The sequence below is a fragment of the Nipponia nippon genome, unplaced genomic scaffold, assembly GCF_047370975.1.
Source record: "Nipponia nippon isolate SJK-2023a ecotype South Korea unplaced genomic scaffold, ASM4737097v1 scaffold_16, whole genome shotgun sequence".
NCBI classification, from domain to species: domain Eukaryota; kingdom Metazoa; phylum Chordata; class Aves; order Pelecaniformes; family Threskiornithidae; genus Nipponia; species Nipponia nippon.
Window position 1 is genome coordinate 11,244,095 of NW_028262332.1, and position 13,197 is coordinate 11,257,291.

At 42.2% G+C, this 13,197-nt stretch overlaps 1 protein-coding gene across 23 annotated transcripts in view; it reads left to right on the forward strand.

Moving 5' to 3' along the window:
• CRB2 (crumbs cell polarity complex component 2) overlaps nucleotides 1–13,197 on the forward strand; it is an 80,498-nt gene that overhangs the window by 18,120 nt on the left and 49,181 nt on the right. For 17 of the 23 annotated variants that reach the window (XR_015703661.1, XR_015703662.1, XR_015703663.1 and 14 more), the window contains 3 exons: nucleotides 1,876–1,974; nucleotides 7,592–7,943; nucleotides 8,590–8,762. The gene's annotated coding sequence lies outside the window, so the exon portion shown is untranslated. Of the gene's footprint in view, nucleotides 1–1,875; nucleotides 1,975–2,437; nucleotides 2,608–2,655; nucleotides 2,823–7,591; nucleotides 7,944–8,589; nucleotides 8,763–13,197 lie in introns of all 23 variants that reach the window. The other 6 variants (XM_087752714.1, XM_087752721.1, XM_087752719.1 and 3 more) reach the window with 4 other exon arrangements.

The following is a 13,197-nucleotide window of genomic DNA, read 5'->3' on the forward strand; positions in this document are numbered from 1 at the left end:
TAGTCTTACATCATGAACTTCCTCACTGTTCCGTTCTGTTCTGGATTTCTTTTCTTGAGAGCAATAGTTTGTGACTGGGTCACATGATGGTATTTCCAGTACTTCCAGTGCTATAATGAGCTCTATGTGGAAAGCGTTTCTTAGGTGCCCTGGGCCTTTTTGTTTCAAACATGGGATGTGTAACATTTTATATCTTTTATATATATATATTTTTAATCACCATCAAGCGGAGTGTTTGGATACAAGCGGAGTGTTTGGATACAAGCTATTTAGAGCGACTCTCTGTGCTATTGCAACCCACTCAGGGCCCTGAGGGAGGCCTATGAACAGAAAGAAGTCTCAGATTTCTTTGAGCAATTCAGTATTGCCAAACACTTTGGTTTATTACAGCTGCTGGGTTATGGGATGGAGAAATATTGGGAAGATCTGGTCAGAGAACATTGTGTTAAAAAAGATCTGTTTAGAGGAAAATATTCGGGAAAATGCTGCTTCTTTCTGCTCTGAGCACCAGAACTGTGAAGAAAGTGTAACTTATGTTGAGCATGAGGTAGAAATCAGTATCTGAAACATCCTTCAAAAACAGAATTGAAAACTAATGTCCTTTTACAGCTCATGGCAGAAAGAGCCTCTTCTTTAGTTGATCAGGTTACCATTTACAGCAATTTTAATAAAGGACCTCCTGGCAAAAAGGCTAAAATGTAACATCTCCAAACCTTCTTTTTATAGGTAAAGCAGTGTGTGTCTCAAAATCCATACCGCTCGCTTAAACCTTGCTAGCATGTTTTGTGACGGGGATATATAGTCTTTGATAGTCCACATTAAGCCTTTTCCATTATATGTTGATAACATTTAGTTCCTTCCACTTACAGGATGTTTTCTCTTCTGTACGTTCCACCTTTATTTCCCCCCCTACTTGTGGGTGGAAAGAACCAACCAAGAGCATTACACTGTCACTTGACTCCTCTCAAGAGCTCCACTACTAGGAATTTGCATGAATACTCCTGTAAACAGCATCATGCCAGGGCTGGTGACAACACCAAGCCACCGGTCTGGTATACAGGCTGCTGCTGTTCTGCATGCAGTCCTTGGCCTGCCCAGTTCTGTGACTGCCTTGCTTTGTGGTGTGGAGAGCCAGTCCGTCCTCGGGGACTTTCTGTCTCTGAGGTTAAGTACCTGCGCTTATCCCACTGCTGACCCCAACCTGTAGTAATTGAGGCGTTTTTCTGACGGGTCATTACAAACAGGATTTCACAGCATGATTATCTCCAGCAGAGGGGCTCTCACTTTATTCTTGCTTTTCTTTTTCACACTTCGCTTATGACACCTCCATCTGTTTGCTGTTCTGTGCTTGTATTGTTGCTGTGAAAAAATAAAATGCAACCACATCTTTTCTTCTCTCTAAAGACAGAACAAAGGACACAAAAGTTCCCTCAAAGCTTGCATCATCTAGTGTTTTTGAGTCATTGGACAGATGTTATTCAGGACTTACTCCCTCTCTCCATAGTTTTTCTGACCTTTGGCAATCTCACAGTCATCACAATCTGCTGAAATGTGGAAGGACTGAGCTTCCTAGCAGCATGCTCTCTGTGGGCCTGAACCAGAGCCTACTGTAATTGCTAGCTATCTTTAATTACTTCACTGGGCTTTGAGTCAGATGGTAAGTGTAGAAGACACATAGTAACTAGCAATCTCTCTGGCTTCTTCTGGCACTTTGACTTCTACCTGTTGTCCCATGAATACCTCAAAAATTCTTTGTTACTTTTCTTTTAATCTTCCCATTTTAATATCTCTGCTTTATGTTCCACAAGCTAAAGCTGCAAAACCCTCTTTTATGTGATTTCTGTGTGCTCCAACCCTTTCCCTTGCTCTCCACAGAAATTCTGTCTCCCCTGGGCTCCGTGCAGAATGTGAGCGCAGGAAATCCTGGCTGGGTTTGGAACTTCGGGGGCTCGCTTCTAGGTGCAGAAATTACAGGTTCGTACACTCTGAACAGAAGAACTGGCTTGGCCTCCTCACACCCACAAAAATAAATAAATAACATATCTAACTATATGGAGTCCCAAACCTGCTTTTGACTGGTTTCTTTTTCCTTCATCCCCACTTCATTCCTTTTCCCTCTCACTACTGGGAGACCAGATTGTAGTCTTTATCCTGATACTGCGTTAGGGAGCTAGGGAAGAAGAGTGCCACGCTTCTATGATTAATCTTTAGGGACTGAAAGTTGGGGATGACTTTAAGTACTTCTGCCCTCTTTCCCCCCCACCCCCCCCCCCACCCCCCCGGAAACAGTAACTGCTGTGGTATTGCTTTTCAGGCAGGGAAGCCACTGTTGCCCAGGCTTTGAACTGGGATGAATTAATCTGCTTCTCTGCTGCCTCATTGTATTTCTCCATGAATTGATACTTGTATGTTGTGATACCAGTATTGTATAATGCAGTAAAAGCCTGGAACTGGGAAAATGTGCGACCTGACAAGAAAGTGTAAGCCTCTCAATATGTTGCCATACTTCAGCCCCTACTTCTGCTTTGGAAACAGTTGTCCTGTAGAGAAACAAGCTGGGTAGCACCGAGAAAATGCACAGGCTGAGTGCTTCTCTTCTGTCAGCAGGTGATTTTTCTCTGAAGTATTTGTTTTACTTCTTGTGTTTTTTTTAAGTAAGATCCCTTGCGGATGAAAGGTACAGTATTCAGAAACTGAGAGACTGAAGAAGGTACAGAAAGAGCCCTTCCGATACCCATGAATTTGTACTGCCTTTCCCCAAGTCTCAATTCTTCCGCAGCAGGGACTAATCTTAATGATTCTGCACTGATGGAGAATTTTGAGTATGTATTCTGTTTTCCGAAGAGGATCCTTAAAGAGTGTGATGTGGATTGTGGAATGTTTTACTTTTCATGTAGCGGCATATAATTGTTCTTGAGCTGCCTTTTACCTAAGCAATTCACATTAGTTTAAGCACTTGCAATTGCTGAGTTAATATTCTTGATCATGTTAACAACATCTGTTTTGGGAGTTATTGCATTTGCAGTTCCGCATGCAAAGCGGAGGGGGAGTACTCTCTTGTGGAACTGTGCTGATGAGTAATTGGGTAGCGGCAGTAACTTCGTAACCCTGTGGAAATGCAAGCGCAACAGCATACCTAATCACGTACGCATCTTAAGTGAGTTTGTGTGACATGAATGAAGATTTTCTGGTGAGGGACGAGCATTTCTGTTATGTTTAGCACAGGGTAGTCTGCATCCTCCTCCTCAACACTTTAGTTTGCAAAAAATTGTAAGTTTTTCTTGTCACAATTGCTTTTGTGCCTTATTAACTGTGATTCTCTATGCCAGTATACACAATGACTGCTCTCTGTTGTGCTCAACGTTATCTATGTTTTGGTTCGGTTTTCAGGATATGAGTATATTTTCTTTTCCATATGGGGGTGGTATAGTGGGCCACAAAGGGGAGGGGTCATTTAGGGCTGAGTCAATATATCTTTTTGCATAACCTGGTACCCAGTTACATATGCTATAGCTGTCGATCTCATAGGCTAGTCCTGAAGCAGGGTCTTCTGGAAAGACACTGTGTTAGGAAAGGAGGTGCCATGTTTTCTGTCTGTTTTACCTTGAAAGGAGTACACTGCTGTTACATTGCTATAGAGCAGCATAATTCAGAGCATTCTGTGAAAAGTGTAATGGTCAGATGGGACACAACAGCAGCTCCATCAAATATTGATAAAGTAGGATTATTAATTAGAGCAGGGGTGTAGGATTAAAATGTCCCTTGAGTTTCATTCCCCATTTGATGTGCGATTGTGGTTTTGTGGTCAGAGAGTAGGAAGCTCAGGACAACTGGAATCTTTTCTCATCTCTTCAGTGTGTTTGCTTAATGTCCTTAGTGGTTCAGTGGATGTATAATACTATTGACCAGAGTACATAGAATTATGATATGCTCCTATGGTGGCACTGCTGAGAGTGAACTTTACAATGATCTTTCTGTTAGTGTAGCTTAGTCTGATTTGTACCTCATAAAAAAGAAAAACACCTTTGAACAAGCTGATAATTTGCAGTCCTGTTGCCCTGGAGTCTCGTCCTCCTTCAAAGAGCTAGGTGCTTTGTGAGATGGTGAAAACACTGGATCAATACCATGGAGCAGAGCGTATGCCATTGGACCGCTTGGCCCTCTAGTGCAGAGTGGAGGATAACATTTTGCTTTTGACGGTGTGTAGAGTGCTGAACTAAATAGATATCAAAGCAAGGAGTATGAATTGAATTTCCCAGTTACACAGCCCTTGTTTAAAAAGGACCTTTCAAAGGTCTCACACTTGAAAAAGGTTAGATTCTAACTGCAGGTTAGAAATGAGATTTCCTTTTAGAACAAAGCCCTGATCTGCATTGCTAATAACAACTGAGGTCATTAAAATAGAAAGAATTTCCCTTTGAATTTCTTTTGAACAATATCTGCATTCCCTGCGTCACTGGTGTTAGCTTTTCTTTTCCCACAGTTTTGATCCACTGGGACAGCGCAATAAGGATTTGTTTTCCTCTTTAGGTTCTGCCTGGTTCTCATATTCTACCTAGAAGAAAGGTTTTAGACCTGTTATAATCATACAAGTTCTGTAAATTTATTCTTCCATTCCTATGCACAAAGTGCACATTCTTGGCATCCCTCAGTATGTGTCTGTCTGTGCAGTAGCATTTTAACGTTCCCAGTGTACCCCAAGGCTTTTTTTAACTGATAAAACCCTCCAATTTAAAGCATCTTCTCTTTTTCTTTTTTTTCCCCCTTTTGAGTGTTTCCCTGCTCTCTCTCTCACCATTAGATGTTCTGACTATGGACTTCAGGAGATCAATATGCTTTTGGTATTTAGAGCCATTATCATTCTGAGGCTGTACGACTAGTATGTATTCATCCTATTAACATCTGCTCAAAATTCCCAACATCCCACCCCAGCTAACAGAGAGCGACCGTTTTGTCCTTGGTCAGGTGCCTGACACCTGGTGTATTGTTGGACAGACTCCCTTTCGCTCTTCCCTTTGTTTTGGCCTTATTTCACCCCCAGAAGCTCAGTTCCAGCTGAAGATGGATGAATGAATTGGGCAGCACTGTGTCCCTTGCTGCCGTGGCAATTCCTGTCTGTTACTGCCCGAGTGAGTTATTTGGTTCCTGAAGCGTAGGAACCTGTTCTGACCTAACAGTGAGACTCTCAGCCCACAAGGATGCTTGTAATTGAAGTACACAAGCGATCAAGTCCTCTGCCGGGCAGAATCAGCAAATCGCTGTCCTTACTGGCTAATTTAATGGAGGATTATGAGCTTTAAAGTCATGGAAAGAGGATGAGCTGTGGCTTTGACTTCAGTGTTAACCCCAGTGGATATTTGGTGGCAGAAATACAAAGTATCAGCTTTATGATTTTAACAGAAATTGCCTATAGGGTGAAGTTACTGAGGGAAAATAAGGAAATTGGAATTAGGTATATATCAGTGTTGAAGTTAATGGCCACGAGTGGATTCACTGTTTTAAAATCATGTCTGAAGGACATAACCTCTTACTGAATGGGAAGAAACTGTTTCAAGGTAGAAAAACAATGTGTTGACATTCCTGGCTTTCTCCCATGCGTTTTGGTTGCTTTTGTTTTCTCATTCGTGTACTCCTGAAAGTTGGTTGCTATAATAAGAGGTGCTGGATCATTCACCTATAGTGTGCACTCTTGAAAGCTAGTTAGGGTTAACTCTGACTAACAAAGAAAAATTCAACGTAATCATTACCTATTCAAGATTTCAGGGAAATGGCTGTACGATTCCCCAAGTCCCAAGAGGAAATGTTGTAACAGCCCATGCAGTTGACAGTATTGCAGGTTGACTTTTTACCTTTCTAAGTGAAATGAAGCTGTGAAATCTCAGAAATACTGGGTGCTGTGTAGTGATTAATCTCCGTGTTACATTGTCTGGCCTGAATCAAAGGAAATGCAGAAGCAAAGGGAACCTATGTTTTAACAATCTTTACAGAGAAGTTGAAATGGAATTGAAGAAATTTTCTTTTAGTCTCATATAGTACAAGTGACAGTGGTTTGTCATTTTCTCAGAACAGACACATCTAAAGAGATTTTCTCCTTGCTTCTTGGATTGCATTTTCTCCAGAGTGGTTGCCCTGCTGACCTCTGGGAAGTGAGACTAGCAGAAATATGCAAAGACCCTTGGTTCAGAGCCATGCATTAAAAAGGCTTTAGGATCAAATGGAGTTTAAATCTTCAGCCAAAGATTTTTTTTGAAAAGCACTGATAGGCCCTCATGAAACATCTGTGACTCATTGAACGTACAGGTTAGCAAAGCTAAAGAGCCAGAGATGGATTCATACACCATGGAGCGAAATTACATTTCTGCAACTGTTCTACTATTACAGGAAGCTCAGCCATCTATACTTTGGCTTGCCTTTTGGTCACAGATACAGGAAAAGAAATTTTTCTGAAGTCATGTCCTGTAATAGAAAGACGGGGATCTAAAGCTGAGTTGGAAGCAGAAAGATTCATCATTTGCCCAGATAGTACAGCTAGGCTGGCGTATGCAGTCACTCCCAAAGCAAATGAGAATTAAATTGTCAGGTTTGTGACTTCTGTCTCGTAAAGCATTCAAGCATAATAAATGATGCTGACAAACTGGCCTTGGTGTGGAAAACTTCTTTAAAGATACAAGGTGCTGCTTCTTACTGGGGTATGTATACGGTTGACGTAGTTACAATGGAGTTTCCCAGGGATAAAATGGATAGTGTTCCAGTAAGCTGTCAGTTATCATGTTTCTTTCCAGAAATTATATGTATAATTGGTGAATGGCAAGGCTGAATTGGCATTGGACATCTGATTTAAAGTATTAGAATTCTTTCCATGTTTCTTCCCATAGTTCTTGGGAAGTATCTAGATCATCTACTTGAATATTTTGTATACAACCTCATAAGAAGCCTTATGTTTCTCATCAGAGAGAGATGCTTTGGTGCTTATTCTTGCTCATACTGAAACAATCCTAATACTGATGAAGCTACCATTGTGCTTTTACCAGGATTTCTTGGTGCTCTTTTCCTATGGTTGTATTCAGAAGTAGGCTGGAAAAGTTTAAAACAGTTCCCCATGTGTTTGCTTTGATCTGCTGAGGTCACTTTCTACTGTAAGTTTTTGAGTGCTCGTGTGAATGTGGACTCTTCTGCTGCAGACTTCGCTGCTGCTGCTTCCCCTTCCCACACCTGAGGCCTTTGGCAATGCAGTCACAGGACTGATTGCTCTTGAATTCCAGCATGAGCGACAGAGGCCCTCAGCTTAAAAATGCTCCGTAAAGTGCCCAGTCCAACACCTAGAACTGTACCATTCCCGCCGAGCCCGTGTGTTGTCATCACAGTTGATGTAATGCACAGCCAGGCTTGGGTATCACATCTCCCTTTGCCCATTGTAGCAAGAAAGCCATATTGACCTTGTGCAATGTGATGTATTGTGCATATGAGAGTCGATTATGTCATAGTTGGACTTCTTGATTACAAATCAAGATTATAGACTGCATTTTAATTCAGCATGCTATAAAAGCTTCATTTTTCTCTTTTTTTTTTTTTTTTTTTTTTTTTTTTTTAGAGGCCATCAAGCGGATTTGGTTTCAGACATATTGATGAACTCCCATGCACATTCAGCACACCAGTTGGCGGAGCTAAAGATTCAAACACTTGTGTTGCGGATCAATGTCACCTTTTGCAGAAGCCCAGCAGGAGCTTGTTTTGCCTGCTGTTGGAAGACGTGAATGCTCCCCAAGAGAAGTGAAACAAACGAGAGCTTCCCTCAGGGCAGAGAGAAGTGCTGAAGCCCTAAAAACCTCTGCCTAACCTTGTCTCTGGTCCAGTTATGCAGTTAGAAGCAAACAAGGATATTTTTCAGAAGCGGATGTGAGGGATTAGGCCTGATTTAAGTCTGCAAGGATCATAGAATTAAGGTGGGCATATCTTTTGAGTTTATTTTTTACCATGTCTTTGAAATAAGGTTTGATTTGAGATTACTGATATCTTAAGACCTGTAACTGATAACTCATAAACCTTCACTATTCTGAAGTTGGGAAAATGCTTAGTATATTGGTACAATTCACCTGTTGTATTTATCATAACTGATGTTGAGCTGTCTTTGGCAGGGAATGTATATTTCCGTAACATCTAATTGTATAGGTCCCTAGTCCTTGATTTTAGTTTGCAGTAATGCAGCAGTACTAATAGCGAATGAGAGCATTAACTAAATGTGGGATTGTCTCTCAGCTCATATTGTTCTGATCTGACATTAGTGCTGCCAAAGTAGTCATCATCAAACCCTTTCTACGCCAGAAGGAAACAGTCAGGAGTACGAGTATATATGCTTATTAAGTTAAATTTGCTGATTTACATGATATTTTCTTTTCTTAAAGAGGGGTCTACACATACAGAGCAGGTCTGGAAGAATTGTTGTCAGTCTGCTGACAAGTTAATTATTCAAGTCCTAGTTATGAAACAAGTTCAGTGTTACTGACACTGGGAAGAAGCACCCTTTGAAGACCATGAGAACAAGCTTGAATTTAACAATTATGTAAAGATCTGTGTTTGTCGTTCTTAAAGGTTTGCTAAGCAATCTGAGAAATGGATGGCGATGGCAACACCAGGATTTAGCATCTCAGCAAAATGAAATGTCTGCCCACATGCCAGTGCATGCTGCAGTAATCCTTGCAAGGCTGCCAGACCCTCTTATCTAAGTGACAGCAGATCCAGCAACTTTTGCACACCCAGTTTAGGTAAGGCCATTATTCTGGGGCATCTGGGAAGAAGAAACAATTGACTCACATGGGAGCTTCAGACTGAAATATTCTTAGAACAGAAGTTAACTTAGAAGATGTTTGCTACTCTGTGTCGCTGTGGCACAGTCAATGGCTATGCTAATATTGGTGTGAAACATGGCCTAGAAAATCATGAGTGTGCAAGCCTAAGTACTGAAAGTAGCTGGACAACATGCCCAGCTTGTGAGTCAGGAAATGGAACATAAGGCTGTTTCTGTATAGTTGTCCCTTGCCTTCGTGTTGACAAATGTGTCTGTTTAGTTACCTGGATCAGATTTGGAGGTAATAAGAGTCTTTCTTGAATGGAGTTTTTGTTAAGGTACAAATGCACAAAAGTGACCCCCACATCTTTGGCTTTTTGGACAAAATTACTCATTCCTCAACGTTTGGCACATCCGTGGTCTGCATCCATTTTACTTCCTGCCACCTACTGTGGTAAGAATGTTCCGTTTTTCCCAGAGGCCTCATTGCAGAGCAGACTGTGTGCATGAAGTCTCTGAGAGACTACAGAGATTACGTCTGGAAGGAAAATGAGGCAGAGCTTGCAGATTTATGCAGTATTCAAAGGTGTCATTTCCATGACAGAGATAGATGTCATATACAGGACTTTGAAGCTAGACTCTGCTTCAGAACACACAGCTCACATGGTGCAGCGAGGTGTGTTTGTCTTTCAGGTCCAGCTGGGGGCTTTTCTAAAGTTCCCTTTTCCCCCACCCCTGTGTTTGGCCTTCACAGAGGGCAAACTTCTGCATTACAAGGTTCCTTTCACCCAGGCTCTGCTGCAGGGCATAGCTCCCTTACTTTGGCTCTGATTAGAGGTTACTTCGGTTCTGGCTGAGCATTTAGCTTTCCCCCTGAAGCCTGCTAAGCGCCCTAGGCACCAGCATGACTCCAGGGTTGCCAGCAATGCAGACATTTGCAACAAACATATGCTAATTCGGAAGGTTGCCTTTCAAAGCTGTTTTTAGGCTGGTAGATCAGAAAACTGCCCAGCGCTGCCCTCCAGTGGCTCGAGAGGCTCCCTCTAAGCAGTGATAATCGTAGTGAAAAGGGTATTTACAAGCATGTTGGATCATTTTGACAAAAACAGCAGCAAAAAGGCCTCTCAATAGTCAACACAACTTCAAAACACTCTTAGATCCAGGCAGTGTATTGGACACATCCTTCTTCCTGCTATAACGTTTTACTGCAGAAAATCTTGCCTGAGACCTTTTTTACACTGCTGGCTGCTTCCTGTTAGCTGATCAACATTCTCATCTTCCCATCTGCCAAGAGAGGCCCCTTGGAAGGGATTCACCTCCATCGAGGCAGCTGTAAGCAGTGGAAGAGGATCAAAGGGGCTTAAAGCTGACCTGCAGCACTCCAGCAGGGTCTCACATAGATCAAAGGGTACACACATTGTTGGAGCCTGGCTTCTGTAACTTCCTTTATAGATAACTTGGCAGAAGTATGGCCCTGTCTTTACTATGATCTCGTCTGCGTATGTTGTGAATGGGCTTATATGTTGGAGAGGAAGCTATAGGCGCTATGCATGTATTGCACATCCTTGTTACGGTTCTTATAATTTGTTCTTTTTTGGAATGAGACATGTAATGAAGATCTCTGCGCAAGCAGCCAGTATTGCAAGGCAGAGTACGTGATTTCAGACTTGAGGCAAATCTGCTTCAATTTTGTCCCCTCAAATCCTAACCCTAGACCTCCCATCGTCTGCAGACAAATACGGGAGTCTTCCGAGAAATTGCTGGTGATACGGATTAGAAAAAGTTCTGCTTAAGATGTCATTTCTCTGTAGAAGTGATATTCTTTTAAGAGGACCTGGTGTTGTCCCAGTTTCTCAGTTAAGGCAGGATTTCTCTGACGTTTTGCTTGCTGTTTGTAGCTGTATGACTGATGTAAATCATGCATTTGAGCCCGGTCGCTGGTGCATCACAAGAGTGAGAGCCCATTGCCACGGGATGGCGCCTGATGGCCAGGCTTGCCGGGCTGCATGTCTGGGAAGAGTTAGGCCCCAAACCTACGTGTATGGGATAAGCATGCTATATTCAGTCTTAACCTACAGAGATATTTCCTATGAAATTCTCATAAATAAGAGTTCATTCTGCCTCTGTCCTGCTGGACTGCCAACCCTCTTCTTCCTCAACACTACAATTTTATCTGAAATTGATTATTGTGCTCCAGGAAAGGGAGACTGGGCCAGAACTCTGACCGTCCATTACATGGCTCTATTGAGTTACTGCATAGCAAGAAATAGCAACCTTTTGCTATTTCTTGTCATGCCAGTTGTTTCATTGCCATTACCTAGGGCTGACCAGCGTTACAAAGTCAATACTCTTACCAGGCAGCATGATTTACTTGCCATCAGTTCTGATTAGCAATGACAGGAAACTAAATTTATTGTGTCTAAAAAGTGCAATTAGGGTGTCTTGAGACTGGAGATTTTGTGTGATTTTGCCAAGTTTTAATAGCAACTTTAAAGTTTTGACTCACAAACAGAACTCTTCCTTGGCTCTTCTGATGTGTGGATGTTGCAGTAGGTTGTATAGTGTTCAGTGTGCTGCTTATCACGGTCCTACGGCATTTCAGGATGTGTTTAGTTGCGTTCCTCCGGCAGCGCTGCTGATACACGAATTTCTTTTCAACCCCTCTGTTTTCACACAATGGCCTTTGCTTGAGTTTGTGCAGTGCAGAAGGGACATCTAGTGGCCAGATGGAAAAGTGGCGACGATGGGCAACAACTGCGTATTACAGGAAAGAGCCAATTTCGAGTTAGAGATTGGACCCCGGAGAACCCTCAAGCATTCCATCACCAAACTGCATTTGAGCTTTTCAGTTTACAGAATTAGCCTGTGAGTCTGTAGGCTTGGAATTCCAAAAACTGAACTTTTAAAAAATATACCTGGCGCTTTTCAGCAGTGATTGAGAGCAGAAGAGCACACTGAAGCAGTCATTTTTTGCACGCTGTTTTTGAGTGTAACTGGAAGTTTGTTTCTTAACTAGCTCAACTTCCCAAGTTCTAAGTCTGCAGCCACTGTTAGTATGGGCTCCTTTGTTTATGGTTGTGCCTAATAACCCTCAGACGATGAAGCTGGAGAAAAAAATCAGATTTTGATGCTGTTAGCTTGCATTGTTCAGTTCAGAAAAGTAGATTTGTATTCAATGGTGAGGTTCCAGAACTGTAAGGAGGGAAGGTGAGGCTCTCTTCTCTGAGGCAGGTACAATATGTGTGTATGACAGGAGATAGGAATGCATTATTCTTACCAGCCTCTGTCTGTGATATTGGCTGTCATATCACACGTCTAAGCTGTAGCATCCAATCTGTAATATTAGGATTATTTTAAGCCCTGTGTGAGCAAAGATTGTGAAACACATGCAAGCATACATTGTTCTTTGAATGGAAAGCGCAGACTGTTTTGCTTAGGTACTTTGCTGCACAGTTCATTCTTAACTGTTTGTAGAAAAATGTATAGGATTGTTTTGTGAAAAGTATATTAAAAAGTATAGAATAAGAAGACAGGAAGGTTCTGCTGAGTACCCCAGACCTACTCTCTCCCTTTTCTCTTAATCCAGCTTGCCTACTGCTGCCCCATTTTCATGGCATGCATTTCCGGCTTGCGAAGTTTCCTGCCTACTGGCTGAGAATAGAAGCCTTGCTGTTATGCTGTCCTTAAGTCTCTTGTAATGAGTGTTACACAGGCGAAAGCAGCTGTGTCCTTTGGCTCTAGTTTTAATACTATGTTAAAGAGCAGATTATACTGACGTCGGACTGCAGCGATGCGGAGGTAGCACAAACCATGGCCAGTTTGGGGAAGGCTTTAGCAAGGATGACTAAGGACTTGCAGCTTATGCTTTAGATAACAAATCCACCCAATTGTGCTCCTTCTTTGGAAATGTAGTCAAGCCTAACAAATCAGGGCCTTAACAGAGTTGCATTAGGGTCCTTTAATTGGACTAAGCTGGTTAATACCCACATTGGCTTTTGTATGCCCAAGGGTCCAGCACAGAAATGGTCTGCCATTTAGGCTGGTAAAATCTCATAAAATTGCAACCATGAATGTTGAAAAAAATAAATTGTAATATGCTCACAGGTAGACACTGGATTAAGGTATTTTGATTATTTTAAGGAAGTCGGATGTCTTGACTGATGTGGGCTTCATTAGCTTGGGGTTTGAGCGACGCTAAATGAGCCTTAAGCCCTGGCAGACCACTTGGGTGTGCTAGCAGTTAACAGTGGTCATAGAGAACAAATGAACACTTTTTTTTTCCAAGAGGATCATCCCTCATAACCTGCTCCAACCCCAGAACTCACAATATGTGCGTCCGGGCAGCAGGCATCAGAGTCTCACCTCTGTCTGTGGAAGATTTTGGCTGAGAACCATATACTACTGCCATTTCC